Source organism: Mytilus galloprovincialis, chromosome 2 (assembly GCF_965363235.1).
Source record: "Mytilus galloprovincialis chromosome 2, xbMytGall1.hap1.1, whole genome shotgun sequence".
NCBI lineage: Eukaryota > Metazoa > Mollusca > Bivalvia > Mytilida > Mytilidae > Mytilus > Mytilus galloprovincialis.
Window position 1 is genome coordinate 2,639,804 of NC_134839.1, and position 22,410 is coordinate 2,662,213.

Sequence of the window (22,410 nt, forward strand, 5' to 3'; positions counted from 1 at the left end):
AAATATAGTCCCTAGTGTTGACAGTGGGTTACTTGCCATTAATTTTTATACCCCTTTCAAATTTATTTCTCCATGTTTAATGCCTCAAATTGGAAGTAGGGGGGTGAAATTACACTGTAAAAAAATTTGGGTCCAGAATTTTAAAGGAAAGTAGTGATTTGGTCCAGATGAAAAAGGTTGAAAATTAGCACTTCGGAAGCTGTCAAAAGATTTCAAGACGCCCTAAACATAAAATTGTCCATATTTTGAGTTAGAGCCGATGAAGTTTTCTATAATTTTGATATAATTTGTCCCAAAAGTAGTACAACACACTGTAAAAGTTTCTTTGAGAAAGCGCAGGTGGGATTTTTTTTATTTTCATTTATGTTCTAAAAGAAATGCACTACGAAATAATTGTGTTCTCGGACCACTTGTCTGAGAAAAAAATCACATCTCTACACCTGAAAATGAGGTTAATGTACAGATAAGTTCGTGCATGGATGGTAAGTTAATGACAGGGAATTCACCCTCACCGTGATGACTATTATATTATAATGATACAAATCAGTACGCTCTGGTTTATTGTTATTTATTATATTAATACTTGAATTTAACAGTTACATGTATATATAATTTTCATGCATTTGTATATCATTATATTCTACTATATTAATAAAAGTACAGTGCAAGTACATGGTGGACACGTCACTCTTCTGTAATAATTTGATTTTCTAAAAGAATGGATTTGAGTAGGCATTTGCATTTTCCCGCAAAAATCATGAAAAACACTGTAACTGTGACACTTTAATATAATAAATTATCATTTACTATCACTATAACTATAACAATTAATTATTCCCGCTTTGTCATTACAAATGTTTTGATTCGAGCGCATCGTATGAGTCTTAAGTCTTGAGTAGACAAAAATAGCTTCTAGCGTTTAAAATTATCTTTGCTGAAATTCTTCATAAAATCAGTTTCAACCAAGAACGTTTTAACAGACACTATTATCGGAAATTTAGATTGAAGTCAAACAAGTGCATCAGTCAATTAAACCTAATCAGAAAAAAAATATGACAGGCAAAGTGTTAAAAAATTCTCAAAGAATTAAAAATAAAGAATTCCTCAGAGTATTTATGTTTAATAGATTAACAAAAAGGAAAGCGCGAGAACCACCTAAAATCCTACCAAAGAAATTATAACCAATAAACTAAATGCTTCTCTGAAATATAACTTAAGAGTTCGCTACTCAGTTTCAAAATAATAAGCTTTTCATAACACTAGTAATCTCTAGTATATATAAATAGGGGTTTAATACAGGAACCAAAAAATCAAAGAAAATATATAGGTCAATATGCTTGTTTTCGAGATATTAGCCATTGAAATGTTGGCGGGAATATGTTTTCTCTTCATTTTTCATAGCTTTATTATTGACAAGTTAAAGTTCTCAAAAACTATTAAAAAATAACAAAGATTTTATAAGACTTTTACAGATGGCTTATAATTATTCATATAAAAGATTTGTCAAAAGAAAATTGGGGGTCAATGGGCAATTTTTTTAAGGCATTCAAATGGATTAAACCAAATGATTTTGAAAATCTGACAATATTCCAAAATACATGACAAGCGGACATCCTTAGTATATTAATCCGTTTCCTACAATATATTAAGTTAACATTTTGTTTCCGGATCCTATTATTAAACGCTTGTATTAATGTGTAAATGTCAATTTTTGTACATTATTGTGTACAATTAAATAACCTTAATTTAATTAATAAAATATGTTTACACTTTTTTGTCTGTTTGTTTTGTTCACACATCGTTGTCAATATAAGAAAATTGTATGCGACAGTCATACAAGTGAGAGGTTTAGCTAGCTATAAAACCAGGCTTAGATATAGGAAGATGTGGTGTGAGTGCCAATGAGAAAATAACAATTTAAAAAAAGTAAACCATTATAGGTGAATGTACGGCCTTCAGCATAGAGCCTCGGCTCACACAGAACAACAGGCTATAAAGGGCCCCAAAATTACTGGTGTAAAACCATTCAAACGGGAAAACCAACGGTCTAATCTATATAAAATTTTTAAAAAAACCCGAGAAACACGTATAAATTACATAAACAAACGACAACTACTGTACATCAAATTCCTGACTTAGGACAGGTGCAAACATTTGCAGCAGGATTAAACGTTTTAATGGATCCAAACCTTCTCCCTTTTTCTGAAATAATAGCATAACATCACAACATAGAAAAACTTACGATAAAATATCAATTGGCAGGCTTAACTCAATCAAAAAACGTACATAAATACACTATAAACGAATAAATTTGATCCATTTGTTACATTAAAAAAAAGTCCTGTACCAAGTTAGGAATATGACAGTTGATATCCATTCGTTTAATGTGTTTGAGCTTTTGGATTGACAATTGAATACTTATTTTTCGTTTTCAATCCTCGGAATTCGGTTTTTAGGTTATTTTAGTAGGCAAGATCATATATCTATGGATATTTTTTTTAATTTTGCATTCTCTATTTTAAACTTCCGAAGAGTAACAAAACACTTTATTGTACATTATAATTTATTGACTGTTTTTTGTTGTTGTTATTTTTGTTTTTGTTTTAAAGAAACATGCGCTAGATTTTGAATGATCTGTTAAAATAGACCACACGAGTATAATCTGAGCACCTTAGGGCATACGATACAGTTACAGGGGAGGTAATGACGTTGCTAACGTAAATTATTATTTTCGCGACGTCAAACTATGACTTATATCGGGAAAAGATTCAGTTTTGACTGATTTTTACCATTCAAACTTATTTAACTTGAAAACGAAATCATGGACCCCTCTTTTTTTAAAATGCCATTTGGTTTGATTGCGCGAGAAGATAATGTGTGTCAATTTTCATGAAAACGTAAATAGCGCAATTTTTTTAAATTTGATAAATATAGAGCAAAAAATGATGTTTTTTCTACATTCATGAACATTTATTTCCACTAATTTCCAGAAACTGTATAAGATATCGACAAATTATTTTTTCTAAATTGTTAGTTGCGACATGTCGTAACACGTAAATTTTGATTGCAAGGGTACGTTGAACGTAAAAGTGAGTTTTCTCCCCTCTTGTATTTAAAAATACGTGTATGGTGATATAACTGATTAACCAAATATAATTAAGTCCTATGGTCTTTTGATTTGAGGTCCTTGGTTTATGACCTTGAAATTGATCTCAAGGTCATAGATTAATTTGACGTTCTAGTTTTTGACCTTTGCTCTCAGCTCATATTTATACATGATATATCCATGAGACTTTTGGCGAAAGGTATCAAACCATTTAACCTTGAAAAAAACAACCGGAAGTGACCTTGTGTAAACCGGAAGTAGCTATTTTTGTACTTTATTAATAAAAAAGTATATAGAACCAGATCTTTTTGGAATCAGTGTCAATTAAATATTCAAATATTATCGGAAGTAACATTTTTCAAACCGAAAGTAACAAATTATCTCCCTTATTTAAAAAATATTGTATAGAAACCATATATTTCTGGAATCAGCGTACAATAACCTATCAGTTGACGATTGAAATGACATTTTAAACTTAATTTTACAACTTTCATATTAAAATACATTGTTTTCAGTGGAAAGACCTTCAATTGTTCTCTGAACAATTGGTTTTTAATTGTAATAGCTTTTGTTGATAGAACAGTCCAATATTTTGATAGGATGGACTTCTGTGCGAGGTATTTGTCATTGCAATCTGTGTGATGTAAACACATTTTTTTTTTCTAGACGTAGGTCAACGCTTCAATTATTATTAAACTTACGCACTGGAAAACTCGGTTATGAATCTAATATTTTCGCGCTTCTTGATAATTCATCTCTAAAATAATAATACGATCTACCCGTGGGAGTAGAATGATACTCTGACCATAGGCTATTATATTAACATGACCGTTGAAGGTCATTCAGGTATAACATTATTTTGTGTGGACGCTAACCTTTAATTGTCAATGTTTATTATATAGCACACTTTCTTTAGATCTTCAATACCAATTGAATTAAGGAAATTGTACATAGTTCTGATTTTTTTTAAAAGAGATTTTAGGCAATATCTGACAATGGGGTTATTTGAAAGAATTTCGAAATTTGCTCTTTTATCAGGAATTCTGACTGCTGTTGGATTACTTGTACATTTGATCGGTTATGGTGCACCTAACTGGTATGAGGTTGGCAGTTTCCATTCTGGAATTTGGAAATCATGCGCTGGTAGCAAATGCGCAGACTTTGTTGGCAGTGGATCTACCACAGGTTTGTATTTCTATATCAACACTACATTTTTTTTTAAAGAAATGTGTTGTCTAAAAACATTTTTAACGTTTGACAATAAGAAATAAATACAATTTATGTTCGTCTTATTTCCTTCAAATTGCCTGTTGGGTGCATTTTCAGATAATTTACTGTAACATTTCGTTGATTCAAATCTTCAATACCAATTGAAGTAGAAAATTGTACATAGTTTTGATTTATTTTTATAAGTAATACTAGAAAAAGTAAATATTAATTCAGTTGTGTATACGTCTTAATGATGTACTTTCTAGGTGTTCTTAGGTGAAATTAAATTAATTAAGAATTAAAAATTGATACTATAAGCTGGAAGAGTATTAGATTAGAATCAAAATAAGATAAAAATTTTGATAGGTCATGGAGCTCTTTTTCGAGATACTTGATTGCTGATTGTATTGGTATTATTGGGTTCTCAAGTCAAAAGAAAGAAAATCAAGAATCTGCTAAAATTTTGTTAAATGGCCTTTTATCAATCTAATTAAAATATTGATCCTTGATTACGTTATACTACATATGAATGTATGAAGTATAACGTAATCAGAGATCAATATTTTAATTAGATTGGCCTTTTATGAGCTATTAAGATTTATGTGAAAAAAAATGGATGTTTCTTATGGAAAAACACCAAGGAGTCCGCGAAGATTTGACACAAATTCCAAAACCTCACCTAAGTTCAACCTTAATTAAAAGCTAAACATCTAAACGCATATTTTGTTTTGCTTTTAGGATGGTTTATAGAGGCAGTCGAAGCCTTGGAGACACTTGCCTTTCTAGTAATACTTGGAGCACTCATCGTTATTGGACTAAAACTTACAGTCATGAAAGAGAAAAAGATATTGCCTATTGTCATCTTTATACTCCAGTTTGCTTCAGGTTATTTATGTTATAGTTTTAAGATGTGGCCCGTCATGTGGTGTCCAATTGATCATATTATCACAAAGTTTGTTAATATAGAATGTAATTCAAAACAGTGTGGCTGTGGCCATAGATTGACACATTAAATTCATCCATTGACTGGGACAATTTAGGTGAACGTTTGTATGTAACGACCACTGCTCACTGCTTGGTCGTTATAGACAAACGTTCACGTAAATTGTCCCAGTCAATGGATGAATTTAATGTGTCAATCAATGGCCACAGCCACACTGTTTTGAATTTTCATTCTAATCACATAATCATTAATCATTTTTTTTAACGAGATAGTGAAATAATCATGAATTATTTGGTCAGGTAATCAAATCAATATAAAAACGGCCAGGTAATCACATAATCAAAAATCCCAATGATGATGCTTTAAGATAGACGGTCCATGGTTTGGCTGGATTGTAGTAGTTGACCGAACACTGATATATCTATTATGTTAAAATCGATCTTTATAGTCATTTTGTGTATTTCCACCTAATAACGTAAAGGCTTTTCAGTGGAAACGTTTGTAATATGGATACATATACGACCAGACTCAAGCTGGCAGCCACTTTTATCGGCCAATCAAGATAGCAGCCACTTTTTTCCAGCAGCCAATTTTGACGATATGTCTAAAAACCAAAAAACTGCGTGAGGCTCAAACGTTCTTAAAATCGCTAAATCTTAGTTAAATGCAATCTAACAGCGGAAATCGACAATTTCACGGTTTCTGCTAATTTCTGAAGCATTTCATTCCGTTTTAAATATGTATGTAAGCGATCTGTCCTTTATTTGACATTCGATAATTGATATTCAATATCCAACCGACTGCTAGCCGTCGGTTCAATATTTAAATTTAGTTGAAAATCACTATAAAGCCTGAGGGAAAAGATACCATTCTATGACCCCTTCAAGCTGTCATAAATTTTCGTTGTCCTCGAATATAAACCCTGATACAAGTTGTATATTTGTCTTTATGTTATATAGATTTTTATCAATAAAACATTACAGAGGATTCACCAAAGATGTAATTTAATATATAAAACATGAAACAAAATCCAATTGCTCCAGAAACATATAGAACTGTTCATACAAATACTTATGGAAAGCAAAAAAAGAAAAGAAATTAATAGTGAACACCTACCAGAGACTGCTTAAATGACGGTGACCACCCTAAGACAACTTTGGACCTCTGTGGTGGCCAGACGGGCCCGGATCCCAGAAAAATATTTAAGTGGGGAATAGCTTGGGTCAATACCTTTAAATTGAGCTAGGTCCGGTTCGGAACTTTGCCGTTGGTATATGCCGAAAAGTACCGAATGTATGCATATGGTTAATACGGAAAATTACGTTAAGGGGCACCTTTGAACCTCTGTGGTGGCCAGACGGGCCCGGATCCCAGAAAAATATTTAAGTGGGGAATAGCTTGGGTCAATACCTTTAAAATGAGCTAGGTCCGGTTCGGATCTTTGCCGTAGGGATATGTCGAGGAGTACCGAATGTGTGGTTGATATGGAAAATACGTAAATGGGCAACTTTGAACCTCTGTGGTGGCCAGACGGGCCCGGATCCCAGAAAAATATTTAAGTGGGGAATAGCTTGGGTCAATACCTTTAAAATGAGCTAGGTCCGGTTCGGATCTTTGCCGTAGGGATATGTCGAGGAGTACCGAATGTGTGGTTGATATGGAAAATACGTAAATGGGCAACTTTGAACCTCTGTGGTGGCCAGACGGGCCCGGATCCCAGAAAAATATTTAAGTGGGGAATAGCTTGGGTCAATACCTTTAAAATGAGCTAGGTCCGGTTCGGATCTTTGCCGTAGGGATATGTCGAGGAGTACCGAATGTGTGGTTGATATGGAAAATACGTAAATGGGCAACTTTGAACCTCTGTGGTGGCCAGACGGGCCCGGATCCCAGAAAAATATTTAAGTGGGGAATAGCTTGGGTCAATACCTTTAAATTGAGCTAGGTCCGGTTCGGAACTTTGCCGTTGGTATATGCCGAAAAGTACCGAATGTATGCATATGGTTAATACGGAAAATTACGTTAAGGGGCACCTTTGAACCTCTGTGGTGGCCAGACGGGCCCGGATCCCAGAAAAATATTTAAGTGGGGAATAGCTTGGGTCAATACCTTTAAAATGAGCTAGGTCCGGTTCGGATCTTTGCCGTAGGGATATGTCGAGGAGTACCGAATGTGTGGTTGATATGGAAAATACGTAAATGGGCAACTTTGAACCTCTGTGGTGGCCAGACGGGCCCGGATCCCAGAAAAATATTTAAGTGGGGAATAGCTTGGGTCAATACCTTTAAAATGAGCTAGGTCCGGTTCGGATCTTTGCCGTAGGGATATGTCGAGGAGTACCGAATGTGTGGTTGATATGGAAAATACGTAAATGGGCAACTTTGAACCTCTGTGGTGGCCAGACGGGCCCGGATCCCAGAAAAATATTTAAGTGGGGAATAGCTTGGGTCAATACCTTTAAAATGAGCTAGGTCCGGTTCGGATCTTTGCCGTAGGGATATGTCGAGGAGTACCGAATGTGTGGTTGATATGGAAAATACGTAAATGGGCAACTTTGAACCTCTGTGGTGGCCAGACGGGCCCGGATCCCAGAAAAATATTTAAGTGGGGAATAGCTTGGGTCAATACCTTTAAATTGAGCTAGGTCCGGTTCGGAACTTTGCCGTTGGTATATGCCGAAAAGTACCGAATGTATGCATATGGTTAATACGGAAAATTACGTTAAGGGGCACCTTTGAACCTCTGTGGTGGCCAGACGGGCCCGGATCCCAGAAAAATATTTAAGTGGGGAATAGCTTGGGTCAATACCTTTAAAATGAGCTAGGTCCGGTTCGGATCTTTGCCGTAGGGATATGTCGAGGAGTACCGAATGTGTGGTTGATATGGAAAATACGTAAATGGGCAACTTTGAACCTCTGTGGTGGCCAGACGGGCCCGGATCCCAGAAAAATATTTAAGTGGGGAATAGCTTGGGTCAATACCTTTAAAATGAGCTAGGTCCGGTTCGGATCTTTGCCGTAGGGATATGTCGAGGAGTACCGAATGTGTGGTTGATATGGAAAATACGTAAATGGGCAACTTTGAACCTCTGTGGTGGCCAGACGGGCCCGGATCCCAGAAAAATATTTAAGTGGGGAATAGCTTGGGTCAATACCTTTAAAATGAGCTAGGTCCGGTTCGGATCTTTGCCGTAGGGATATGTCGAGGAGTACCGAATGTGTGGTTGATATGGAAAATACGTAAATGGGCAACTTTGAACCTCTGTGGTGGCCAGACGGGCCCGGATCCCAGAAAAATATTTAAGTGGGGAATAGCTTGGGTCAATACCTTTAAATTGAGCTAGGTCCGGTTCGGAACTTTGCCGTTGGTATATGCCGAAAAGTACCGAATGTATGCATATGGTTAATACGGAAAATTACGTTAAGGGGCACCTTTGAACCTCTGTGGTGGCCAGACGGGCCCGGATCCCAGAAAAATATTTAAGTGGGGAATAGCTTGGGTCAATACCTTTAAAATGAGCTAGGTCCGGTTCGGATCTTTGCCGTAGGGATATGTCGAGGAGTACCGAATGTGTGGTTGATATGGAAAATACGTAAATGGGCAACTTTGAACCTCTGTGGTGGCCAGACGGGCCCGGATCCCAGAAAAATATTTAAGTGGGGAATAGCTTGGGTCAATACCTTTAAAATGAGCTAGGTCCGGTTCGGATCTTTGCCGTAGGGATATGTCGAGGAGTACCGAATGTGTGGTTGATATGGAAAATACGTAAATGGGCAACTTTGAACCTCTGTGGTGGCCAGACGGGCCCGGATCCCAGAAAAATATTTAAGTGGGGAATAGCTTGGGTCAATACCTTTAAAATGAGCTAGGTCCGGTTCGGATCTTTGCCGTAGGGATATGTCGAGGAGTACCGAATGTGTGGTTGATATGGAAAATACGTAAATGGGCAACTTTGAACCTCTGTGGTGGCCAGACGGGCCCGGATCCCAGAAAAATATTTAAGTGGGGAATAGCTTGGGTCAATACCTTTAAATTGAGCTAGGTCCGGTTCGGAACTTTGCCGTTGGTATATGCCGAAAAGTACCGAATGTATGCATATGGTTAATACGGAAAATTACGTTAAGGGGCACCTTTGAACCTCTGTGGTGGCCAGACGGGCCCGGATCCCAGAAAAATATTTAAGTGGGGAATAGCTTGGGTCAATACCTTTAAAATGAGCTAGGTCCGGTTCGGATCTTTGCCGTAGGGATATGTCGAGGAGTACCGAATGTGTGGTTGATATGGAAAATACGTAAATGGGCAACTTTGAACCTCTGTGGTGGCCAGACGGGCCCGGATCCCAGAAAAATATTTAAGTGGGGAATAGCTTGGGTCAATACCTTTAAAATGAGCTAGGTCCGGTTCGGATCTTTGCCGTAGGGATATGTCGAGGAGTACCGAATGTGTGGTTGATATGGAAAATACGTAAATGGGCAACTTTGAACCTCTGTGGTGGCCAGACGGGCCCGGATCCCAGAAAAATATTTAAGTGGGGAATAGCTTGGGTCAATACCTTTAAAATGAGCTAGGTCCGGTTCGGATCTTTGCCGTAGGGATATGTCGAGGAGTACCGAATGTGTGGTTGATATGGAAAATACGTAAATGGGCAACTTTGAACCTCTGTGGTGGCCAGACGGGCCCGGATCCCAGAAAAATATTTAAGTGGGGAATAGCTTGGGTCAATACCTTTAAATTGAGCTAGGTCCGGTTCGGAACTTTGCCGTTGGTATATGCCGAAAAGTACCGAATGTATGCATATGGTTAATACGGAAAATTACGTTAAGGGGCACCTTTGAACCTCTGTGGTGGCCAGACGGGCCCGGATCCCAGAAAAATATTTAAGTGGGGAATAGCTTGGGTCAATACCTTTAAAATGAGCTAGGTCCGGTTCGGATCTTTGCCGTAGGGATATGTCGAGGAGTACCGAATGTGTGGTTGATATGGAAAATACGTAAATGGGCAACTTTGAACCTCTGTGGTGGCCAGACGGGCCCGGATCCCAGAAAAATATTTAAGTGGGGAATAGCTTGGGTCAATACCTTTAAAATGAGCTAGGTCCGGTTCGGATCTTTGCCGTAGGGATATGTCGAGGAGTACCGAATGTGTGGTTGATATGGAAAATACGTAAATGGGCAACTTTGAACCTCTGTGGTGGCCAGACGGGCCCGGATCCCAGAAAAATATTTAAGTGGGGAATAGCTTGGGTCAATACCTTTAAAATGAGCTAGGTCCGGTTCGGATCTTTGCCGTAGGGATATGTCGAGGAGTACCGAATGTGTGGTTGATATGGAAAATACGTAAATGGGCAACTTTGAACCTCTGTGGTGGCCAGACGGGCCCGGATCCCAGAAAAATATTTAAGTGGGGAATAGCTTGGGTCAATACCTTTAAATTGAGCTAGGTCCGGTTCGGAACTTTGCCGTTGGTATATGCCGAAAAGTACCGAATGTATGCATATGGTTAATACGGAAAATTACGTTAAGGGGCACCTTTGAACCTCTGTGGTGGCCAGACGGGCCCGGATCCCAGAAAAATATTTAAGTGGGGAATAGCTTGGGTCAATACCTTTAAAATGAGCTAGGTCCGGTTCGGATCTTTGCCGTAGGGATATGTCGAGGAGTACCGAATGTGTGGTTGATATGGAAAATACGTAAATGGGCAACTTTGAACCTCTGTGGTGGCCAGACGGGCCCGGATCCCAGAAAAATATTTAAGTGGGGAATAGCTTGGGTCAATACCTTTAAAATGAGCTAGGTCCGGTTCGGATCTTTGCCGTAGGGATATGTCGAGGAGTACCGAATGTGTGGTTGATATGGAAAATACGTAAATGGGCAACTTTGAACCTCTGTGGTGGCCAGACGGGCCCGGATCCCAGAAAAATATTTAAGTGGGGAATAGCTTGGGTCAATACCTTTAAAATGAGCTAGGTCCGGTTCGGATCTTTGCCGTAGGGATATGTCGAGGAGTACCGAATGTGTGGTTGATATGGAAAATACGTAAATGGGCAACTTTGAACCTCTGTGGTGGCCAGACGGGCCCGGATCCCAGAAAAATATTTAAGTGGGGAATAGCTTGGGTCAATACCTTTAAATTGAGCTAGGTCCGGTTCGGAACTTTGCCGTTGGTATATGCCGAAAAGTACCGAATGTATGCATATGGTTAATACGGAAAATTACGTTAAGGGGCACCTTTGAACCTCTGTGGTGGCCAGACGGGCCCGGATCCCAGAAAAATATTTAAGTGGGGAATAGCTTGGGTCAATACCTTTAAAATGAGCTAGGTCCGGTTCGGATCTTTGCCGTAGGGATATGTCGAGGAGTACCGAATGTGTGGTTGATATGGAAAATACGTAAATGGGCAACTTTGAACCTCTGTGGTGGCCAGACGGGCCCGGATCCCAGAAAAATATTTAAGTGGGGAATAGCTTGGGTCAATACCTTTAAAATGAGCTAGGTCCGGTTCGGATCTTTGCCGTAGGGATATGTCGAGGAGTACCGAATGTGTGGTTGATATGGAAAATACGTAAATGGGCAACTTTGAACCTCTGTGGTGGCCAGACGGGCCCGGATCCCAGAAAAATATTTAAGTGGGGAATAGCTTGGGTCAATACCTTTAAAATGAGCTAGGTCCGGTTCGGATCTTTGCCGTAGGGATATGTCGAGGAGTACCGAATGTGTGGTTGATATGGAAAATACGTAAATGGGCAACTTTGAACCTCTGTGGTGGCCAGACGGGCCCGGATCCCAGAAAAATATTTAAGTGGGGAATAGCTTGGGTCAATACCTTTAAATTGAGCTAGGTCCGGTTCGGAACTTTGCCGTTGGTATATGCCGAAAAGTACCGAATGTATGCATATGGTTAATACGGAAAATTACGTTAAGGGGCACCTTTGAACCTCTGTGGTGGCCAGACGGGCCCGGATCCCAGAAAAATATTTAAGTGGGGAATAGCTTGGGTCAATACCTTTAAAATGAGCTAGGTCCGGTTCGGATCTTTGCCGTAGGGATATGTCGAGGAGTACCGAATGTGTGGTTGATATGGAAAATACGTAAATGGGCAACTTTGAACCTCTGTGGTGGCCAGACGGGCCCGGATCCCAGAAAAATATTTAAGTGGGGAATAGCTTGGGTCAATACCTTTAAAATGAGCTAGGTCCGGTTCGGATCTTTGCCGTAGGGATATGTCGAGGAGTACCGAATGTGTGGTTGATATGGAAAATACGTAAATGGGCAACTTTGAACCTCTGTGGTGGCCAGACGGGCCCGGATCCCAGAAAAATATTTAAGTGGGGAATAGCTTGGGTCAATACCTTTAAAATGAGCTAGGTCCGGTTCGGATCTTTGCCGTAGGGATATGTCGAGGAGTACCGAATGTGTGGTTGATATGGAAAATACGTAAATGGGCAACTTTGAACCTCTGTGGTGGCCAGACGGGCCCGGATCCCAGAAAAATATTTAAGTGGGGAATAGCTTGGGTCAATACCTTTAAATTGAGCTAGGTCCGGTTCGGAACTTTGCCGTTGGTATATGCCGAAAAGTACCGAATGTATGCATATGGTTAATACGGAAAATTACGTTAAGGGGCACCTTTGAACCTCTGTGGTGGCCAGACGGGCCCGGATCCCAGAAAAATATTTAAGTGGGGAATAGCTTGGGTCAATACCTTTAAAATGAGCTAGGTCCGGTTCGGATCTTTGCCGTAGGGATATGTCGAGGAGTACCGAATGTGTGGTTGATATGGAAAATACGTAAATGGGCAACTTTGAACCTCTGTGGTGGCCAGACGGGCCCGGATCCCAGAAAAATATTTAAGTGGGGAATAGCTTGGGTCAATACCTTTAAAATGAGCTAGGTCCGGTTCGGATCTTTGCCGTAGGGATATGTCGAGGAGTACCGAATGTGTGGTTGATATGGAAAATACGTAAATGGGCAACTTTGAACCTCTGTGGTGGCCAGACGGGCCCGGATCCCAGAAAAATATTTAAGTGGGGAATAGCTTGGGTCAATACCTTTAAAATGAGCTAGGTCCGGTTCGGATCTTTGCCGTAGGGATATGTCGAGGAGTACCGAATGTGTGGTTGATATGGAAAATACGTAAATGGGCAACTTTGAACCTCTGTGGTGGCCAGACGGGCCCGGATCCCAGAAAAATATTTAAGTGGGGAATAGCTTGGGTCAATACCTTTAAATTGAGCTAGGTCCGGTTCGGAACTTTGCCGTTGGTATATGCCGAAAAGTACCGAATGTATGCATATGGTTAATACGGAAAATTACGTTAAGGGGCACCTTTGAACCTCTGTGGTGGCCAGACGGGCCCGGATCCCAGAAAAATATTTAAGTGGGGAATAGCTTGGGTCAATACCTTTAAAATGAGCTAGGTCCGGTTCGGATCTTTGCCGTAGGGATATGTCGAGGAGTACCGAATGTGTGGTTGATATGGAAAATACGTAAATGGGCAACTTTGAACCTCTGTGGTGGCCAGACGGGCCCGGATCCCAGAAAAATATTTAAGTGGGGAATAGCTTGGGTCAATACCTTTAAAATGAGCTAGGTCCGGTTCGGATCTTTGCCGTAGGGATATGTCGAGGAGTACCGAATGTGTGGTTGATATGGAAAATACGTAAATGGGCAACTTTGAACCTCTGTGGTGGCCAGACGGGCCCGGATCCCAGAAAAATATTTAAGTGGGGAATAGCTTGGGTCAATACCTTTAAAATGAGCTAGGTCCGGTTCGGATCTTTGCCGTAGGGATATGTCGAGGAGTACCGAATGTGTGGTTGATATGGAAAATACGTAAATGGGCAACTTTGAACCTCTGTGGTGGCCAGACGGGCCCGGATCCCAGAAAAATATTTAAGTGGGGAATAGCTTGGGTCAATACCTTTAAATTGAGCTAGGTCCGGTTCGGAACTTTGCCGTTGGTATATGCCGAAAAGTACCGAATGTATGCATATGGTTAATACGGAAAATTACGTTAAGGGGCACCTTTGAACCTCTGTGGTGGGCAGACGGGCCCGGATCCCAGAAAAATATTTAAGTGGGGAATAGCTTGGGTCAATACCTTTAAAATGAGCTAGGTCCGGTTCGGATCTTTGCCGTAGGGATATGTCGAGGAGTACCGAATGTGTGGTTGATATGGAAAATACGTAAATGGGCAACTTTGAACCTCTGTGGTGGCCAGACGGGCCCGGATCCCAGAAAAATATTTAAGTGGGGAATAGCTTGGGTCAATACCTTTAAAATGAGCTAGGTCCGGTTCGGATCTTTGCCGTAGGGATATGTCGAGGAGTACCGAATGTGTGGTTGATATGGAAAATACGTAAATGGGCAACTTTGAACCTCTGTGGTGGCCAGACGGGCCCGGATCCCAGAAAAATATTTAAGTGGGGAATAGCTTGGGTCAATACCTTTAAATTGAGCTAGGTCCGGTTCGGAACTTTGCCGTTGGTATATGCCGAAAAGTACCGAATGTATGCATATGGTTAATACGGAAAATTACGTTAAGGGGCACCTTTGAACCTCTGTGGTGGCCAGACGGGCCCGGATCCCAGAAAAATATTTAAGTGGGGAATAGCTTGGGTCAATACCTTTAAAATGAGCTAGGTCCGGTTCGGATCTTTGCCGTAGGGATATGTCGAGGAGTACCGAATGTGTGGTTGATATGGAAAATACGTAAATGGGCAACTTTGAACCTCTGTGGTGGCCAGACGGGCCAGGATCCCAGAAAAATATTTAAGTGGGGAATAGCTTGGGTCAATACCTTTAAAATGAGCTAGGTCCGGTTCGGATCTTTGCCGTAGGGATATGTCGAGGAGTACCGAATGTGTGGTTGATATGGAAAATACGTAAATGGGCAACTTTGAACCTCTGTGGTGGCCAGACGGGCCCGGATCCCAGAAAAATATTTAAGTGGGGAATAGCTTGGGTCAATACCTTTAAAATGAGCTAGGTCCGGTTCGGATCTTTGCCGTAGGGATATGTCGAGGAGTACCGAATGTGTGGTTGATATGGAAAATACGTAAATGGGCAACTTTGAACCTCTGTGGTGGCCAGACGGGCCCGGATCCCAGAAAAATATTTAAGTGGGGAATAGCTTGGGTCAATACCTTTAAATTGAGCTAGGTCCGGTTCGGAACTTTGCCGTTGGTATATGCCGAAAAGTACCGAATGTATGCATATGGTTAATACGGAAAATTACGTTAAGGGGCACCTTTGAACCTCTGTGGTGGCCAGACGGGCCCGGATCCCAGAAAAATATTTAAGTGGGGAATAGCTTGGGTCAATACCTTTAAAATGAGCTAGGTCCGGTTCGGATCTTTGCCGTAGGGATTTGTCGAGGAGTACCGAATGTGTGGTTGATATGGAAAATACGTAAATGGGCAACTTTGAACCTCTGTGGTGGCCAGACGGGCCCGGATCCCAGAAAAATATTTAAGTGGGGAATAGCTTGGGTCAATACCTTTAAAATGAGCTAGGTCCGGTTCGGATCTTTGCCGTAGGGATATGTCGAGGAGTACCGAATGTGTGGTTGATATGGAAAATACGTAAATGGGCAACTTTGAACCTCTGTGGTGGCCAGACGGGCCCGGATCCCAGAAAAATATTTAAGTGGGGAATAGCTTGGGTCAATACCTTTAAAATGAGCTAGGTCCGGTTCGGATCTTTGCCGTAGGGATATGTCGAGGAGTACCGAATGTGTGGTTGATATGGAAAATACGTAAATGGGCAACTTTGAACCTCTGTGGTGGCCAGACGGGCCCGGATCCCAGAAAAATATTTAAGTGGGGAATAGCTTGGGTCAATACCTTTAAATTGAGCTAGGTCCGGTTCGGAACTTTGCCGTTGGTATATGCCGAAAAGTACCGAATGTATGCATATGGTTAATACGGAAAATTACGTTAAGGGGCACCTTTGAACCTCTGTGGTGGCCAGACGGGCCCGGATCCCAGAAAAATATTTAAGTGGGGAATAGCTTGGGTCAATACCTTTAAAATGAGCTAGGTCCGGTTCGGATCTTTGCCGTAGGGATATGTCGAGGAGTACCGAATGTGTGGTTGATATGGAAAATACGTAAATGGGCAACTTTGAACCTCTGTGGTGGCCAGACGGGCCCGGATCCCAGAAAAATATTTAAGTGGGGAATAGCTTGGGTCAATACCTTTAAAATGAGCTAGGTCCGGTTCGGATCTTTGCCGTAGGAATATGTCGAGGAGTACCGAATGTGTGGTTGATATGGAAAATACGTAAATGGGCAACTTTGAACCTCTGTGGTGGCCAGACGGGCCCGGATCCCAGAAAAATATTTAAGTGGGGAATAGCTTGGGTCAATACCTTTAAAATGAGCTAGGTCCGGTTCGGATCTTTGCCGTAGGGATATGTCGAGGAGTACCGAATGTGTGGTTGATATGGAAAATACGTAAATGGGCAACTTTGAACCTCTGTGGTGGCCAGACGGGCCCGGATCCCAGAAAAATATTTAAGTGGGGAATAGCTTGGGTCAATACCTTTAAATTGAGCTAGGTCCGGTTTGGAACTTTGCCGTTGGTATATGCCGAAAAGTACCGAATGTATGCATATGGTTAATACGGAAAATTACGTTAAGGGGCACCTTTGAACCTCTGTGGTGGCCAGACGGGCCCGGATCCCAGAAAAATATTTAAGTGGGGAATAGCTTGGGTCAATACCTTTAAAATGAGCTAGGTCCGGTTCGGATCTTTGCCGTAGGGATATGTCGAGGAGTACCGAATGTGTGGTTGATATGGAAAATACGTAAATGGGCAACTTTGAACCTCTGTGGTGGCCAGACGGGCCCGGATCCCAGAAAAATATTTAAGTGGGGAATAGCTTGGGTCAATACCTTTAAAATGAGCTAGGTCCGGTTCGGATCTTTGCCGTAGGGATATGTCGAGGAGTACCGAATGTGTGGTTGATATGGAAAATACGTAAATGGGCAACTTTGAACCTCTGTGGTGGCCAGACGGGCCCGGATCCCAGAAAAATATTTAAGTGGGGAATAGCTTGGGTCAATACCTTTAAAATGAGCTAGGTCCGGTTCGGATCTTTGCCGTAGGGATATGTCGAGGAGTACCGAATGTGTGGTTGATATGGAAAATACGTAAATGGGCAACTTTGAACCTCTGTGGTGGCCAGACGGGCCCGGATCCCAGAAAAATATTTAAGTGGGGAATAGCTTGGGTCAATACCTTTAAATTGAGCTAGGTCCGGTTCGGAACTTTGCCGTTGGTATATGCCGAAAAGTACCGAATGTATGCATATGGTTAATACGGAAAATTACGTTAAGGGGCACCTTTGAACCTCTGTGGTGGCCAGACGGGCCCGGATCCCAGAAAAATATTTAAGTGGGGAATAGCTTGGGTCAATACCTTTAAAATGAGCTAGGTCCGGTTCGGATCTTTGCCGTAGGGATATGTCGAGGAGTACCGAATGTGTGGTTGATATGGAAAATACGTAAATGGGCAACTTTGAACCTCTGTGGTGGCCAGACGGGCCCGGATCCCAGAAAAATATTTAAGTGGGGAATAGCTTGGGTCAATACCTTTAAAATGAGCTAGGTCCGGTTCGGATCTTTGCCGTAGGGATATGTCGAGGAGTACCGAATGTGTGGTTGATATGGAAAATACGTAAATGGGCAACTTTGAACCTCTGTGGTGGCCAGACGGGCCCGGATCCCAGAAAAATATTTAAGTGGGGAATAGCTTGGGTCAATACCTTTAAAATGAGCTAGGTCCGGTTCGGATCTTTGCCGTAGGGATATGTCGAGGAGTACCGAATGTGTGGTTGATATGGAAAATACGTAAATGGGCAACTTTGAACCTCTGTGGTGGCCAGACGGGCCCGGATCCCAGAAAAATATTTAAGTGGGGAATAGCTTGGGTCAATACCTTTAAATTGAACTAGGTCCAGTTCGGAACTTTGCCGTTGGTATATGCCAAAAAGTACCGAATGTATGCATATGGTTAATACGGAAAATTACGTTAAGGGGCACCTTTGAACCTCTGTGGTGGCCAGACGGGCCCGGATCCCAGAAAAATATTTAACTGGCAAATAGCTTGGATCAATACCTTTGAAATGAGCTAGGTCTGGTTCTGAACTTTGCCGTAGGGATTTGTCGAGGAGTACCGAATGTGTGGTTGATATGGAAAATACGTAAATTGGCAACTTTGAACCTCTGTGGTGGCCAGACGGGCCCGGATCCCAGAAAAATATTTAAGTGGGGAATAGCCTTGGTCAATACCTTTAAAATGAGCTAGGTCCGGTTCGGAACTTTGCCGTTGGTATATGCCGAAAAGTACCGAATGTATGCATATGGTTAATACGGAAAATTGCGTTAAGGGGCACATTTGAACCTCTGTGGTGGCCAGACGGGCCCGGGTCCCAGAAAAATATTTAAGTAAGGAATAGCCTAGGTCAATACCTTTGAAATGAGCTTGGAAAGGTTCGAAAATTACCGTAAAGATTTTCTTAGGAATTCCGAATGTAAGATTGTTGAAGAATCTCAATAAATGCGTTGTATTTTCTATATACGTTTAAATGTAGTGATAGGTAATGAATAATACAATAACATCACTTACTATAGCGTTATAGTTACAACGTTACCATAGCATAATGTTTGTACCTTGCGTATTTTCCGAAGTATGTAACGAAAAATTGTAAGAAAATGTAAGTTCACAATATAGATAAAAGAAATTTAAATTCATGTCCATCTCAAATAAAATAATCTAGTTCCTTAACCTTAACTGATCACAACTAAAGTTTATCTCATAGTCCATTCAAGGATTTTTCTTCTGCCGCCTACTGTAGCATCACTCAGCGGTAAATTTTTTTATGCGTTGTAAGTTCCTTTCTTGTATCTATTTGACTTCTTGACTCTACCAGTTGAGGGTGTGTTCGTTCGTCTAGGTAGCAAGTTACTTTCTTTGAAATTTGCCTTAAGTGGATTCATGTGCGATCTACTTTGTACGAGCCATTGTGATGTGTCTTCTGGTCTTCTTTTGGCAACAGTTGTGCCTGAAGGTATATCATCTGAACGGTCATGTTTCCATAGCAACTTTGCCGTGGACTTTCCTTTTTCGCTGTGTTCTGGTCTTCAATGACGTTTACCAGAGATATAGATGTTGTCGCATGGTTGATGTTTCTATTGATTAGTCCTGGTAACACACATCCGAACTTTGACTGTACAACGATTGGTCCTTTTCCTCTTATAACTCTGTCCTCGATAATTTACCAGTAGTAGTCGGTGCCTATGAGTAAGTCAATTTCGAAACGTTCTGTACTTAAGTTTAAATGTGGAAAGTTCCTTGTAGTCTGTGAAATCTTGTTTTAAATCGGAACGGCAATCTCTGGAACAATGAATGTGTCGATATGGACTTTTTCTCCTGTGTCGGTCTGTAACTGTATTGTTGCAGTGTCTAAGTTGCGAACCTTGTGGGATAAATTTCAAATCACAGACGGATGAATGCTTACTTCTTCTGTAGGATTTATTTCTAATTTATCAGTTAATTTCTGAGTTATAAAATTGAAGAAGGCTGTGCTCCCTCGTCAAATAAGATGTTACTTTCTAGTTCTTGGTCGTTATTTACAACTGGTGCAGTTGTTGTTTTCGGGAGAATGTCGTGACTCTGATGTGATGGATACATTACTGTAGTCTCGTTTAGTGTTTCAACTACGTTGATTGCTGACTATTGTATTGTAGGCTGCGATGTCATACCTGGAATTACCTCTTTTCCTTTACATATGCTAGTATGATGTATTCCGTTACACTTTTTGCATCGTTCAGTAGAGTGGCATGCGGCTACTTAGTGTGACCCTTTACAGTTAAAGCATAACTGTTTCTGTTTTACAATTTGATTTCTTATGTTTACGTCTGCTACTTCAGGGCACTCCGCCGGATAGTGCTCAGCTAAACAAAATATACATGTATGTGTATTTACCATCTTACGTGTGTCTTTGAATTTGCTCTTGTATGAATGTGATTGCGTACCCATAAAAAAGTCCAGTGGCGTACAATATGTCTGAATTCATGACTCCTTCGCCAGCTTTAAGTATTTCAATCTCTTTAGTTATTGCTATTCGTAGATTTTTCAATATCAAGTTATATCTCCCGCGTTTTCTTGCAATAGATTTTCTCATGTCAATCGGTAACTTGTCCAAAACTAAAGCGAACCATACATCTCAGGTGTTTGACAAAGTGACTCTAATCCTCGCACATATGATTCAAGTTTGTCTCCGTAAGATCTCAAGCTACATGCATCATTTGTCGGTGCGGGTAAGCTCATGAGTGATGTCATGTAAGTATTCAAAAATTGTGTGAGTTTCAAAATCTCTCTCTTAGCAAACAAACGGCTGTCTCATAATTGGTGTGCGTAAGCGCAAATCCTGCTATGGTTTGGGCGGCGGTTCTTATAAGCTGGGCTTTCAGATAACTAAATTTCTGTATTGGTGTAAGGCTACTATTCAGTGTATGGTACATTCGTAAAAGTCCCAAAATGTGCTCAACTGCAAAACATACCCGTCAAAATGTGGCTTATCTAATTAAAATAATCTATGATTTACATTACTAAATGCATTTGGTAGTTGGGCTGGTGGTTGTATATACGAACAATCTTCCTGAGTATTGTATGATTGTAAAATCGGATCAATAAAGTTGCTTGATTGATTTCCGGTAGGATTTTCCTCCGATGGAATTCGTTTTCTAGTGTTTAGCATGTAAACGGCTGATGTGTTTGTATAAATAGCATTTGATGTAGATATATAGCATTCAGTGTTAGCGTTCATTGTTTACTTTCTTTTAAATTAGAATTATTGTTGGGGGATTTTATTGTTTGCTTAAGTTTTCGTATTTGCCTTAGTTTACTGTCTAAATCAAACATATACTCATCCGAGTCTGTAATTTCTTGTTCAATGTGATCCTCGTGTTGGATTTCTTTCATCTTCTTGTTTAAATCATGAATAATCTTCTTTTTCTGGGTTACGGCATACTCTATGGCTTTTAATTCCTCCATTTTGACGTTTTCAGGATTCTCTTTCAGCTCCTCGAATTTGATCCATAGCTTCGTCACTGCTGCTCTGTTGCCGACACGTATTGCCTTTAACGTCCGTCACGGCACCATAAATGTTAAAAAATCTCAATAAATGCGTTGTGTGTTCTATATACGTTTAATCGTCATGATAGCTAATGAATAATACAATAACGTCACTCACTATAGCGTTATGGTAACAACGTTACCATAGCATAATGTTTGTATTTGTGTATTTTCTGACATGATTATTATGAAAATATGTTAAGGCACAACTTTTAACCCCAATTGTGGTCAGGATTGCCATGATCCCAGAAAAATATTAAATCGGAACTTTGCCGTAAGGATATGCTAAGATGTTCCGAATATGTGGTTTGTAAGTTAAATACGTTATATGAATTTCGGAACCACTGTAATGCAGATGGCTCTGGATTATATAAAAAAAGTAGTGAATAGCCTGGGTTCATACCAGTGGTGTAGAATAGAGAATGCTGCAACACTTTCAATTTTAGTAATTAACAGTGAACGTGAAAGTAGGAAGGTGACAGTGAAAACAATTACGTCATATTAGTAAGTAAAAGTTATGACGTAACATTATACAGGTAAATAAGCATCATGGTGTAAAAGTTAAAGTAGTCTGATTTTAAACTGCTCATTAAGGTGTTTAAGGTTTTAGAGTAAGGTGTGTTAGGGTAAGGGGTGTTAGGGTTAGAATTTGAATAGGAGTACGGGGTGGTGTTTTTTAAATTGAAAAAAAAAACAGAATATAGGAATATTTTTATAAGTATTAGGATTATGAAGGCATCTTATAATCAATATTATTTCATTGATCTGAATACCTTTGACACAAAAGAAAAACAAAAATGGAAGGACCTGCCAACAAGTTAGGCGAACCAAATTATTGACACTACAAGTGGGGATGAACTAATTTGTGATACTTACCTACTAATCTTGAAGTCAATAAAACGGGTAACAAATAAGGTGTGGGCTTGTAGTGGGTTTTATTACGAAACAAGAACGTTGGAAGGACCGTTCATCAGAAGTACGACTGCCTGTACCCTTATTAGACAGAAAACC

General features: G+C 40.3%; 1 long non-coding RNA gene across 1 annotated transcript in view; it reads left to right on the plus strand.

The window, feature by feature from the left end:
- The first annotated feature begins 3,938 nt into the window (after positions 1-3,938).
- The window catches only part of LOC143062072 (uncharacterized), a 34,352-nt gene continuing 15,880 nt past the window's right edge, over positions 3,939-22,410 (plus strand). The window contains exons 1-2 of the long non-coding RNA XR_012974527.1: positions 3,939-4,291; positions 5,054-5,200. This is a non-coding gene — a long non-coding RNA (uncharacterized LOC143062072). The remainder of the gene's footprint in view (positions 4,292-5,053; positions 5,201-22,410) is intronic.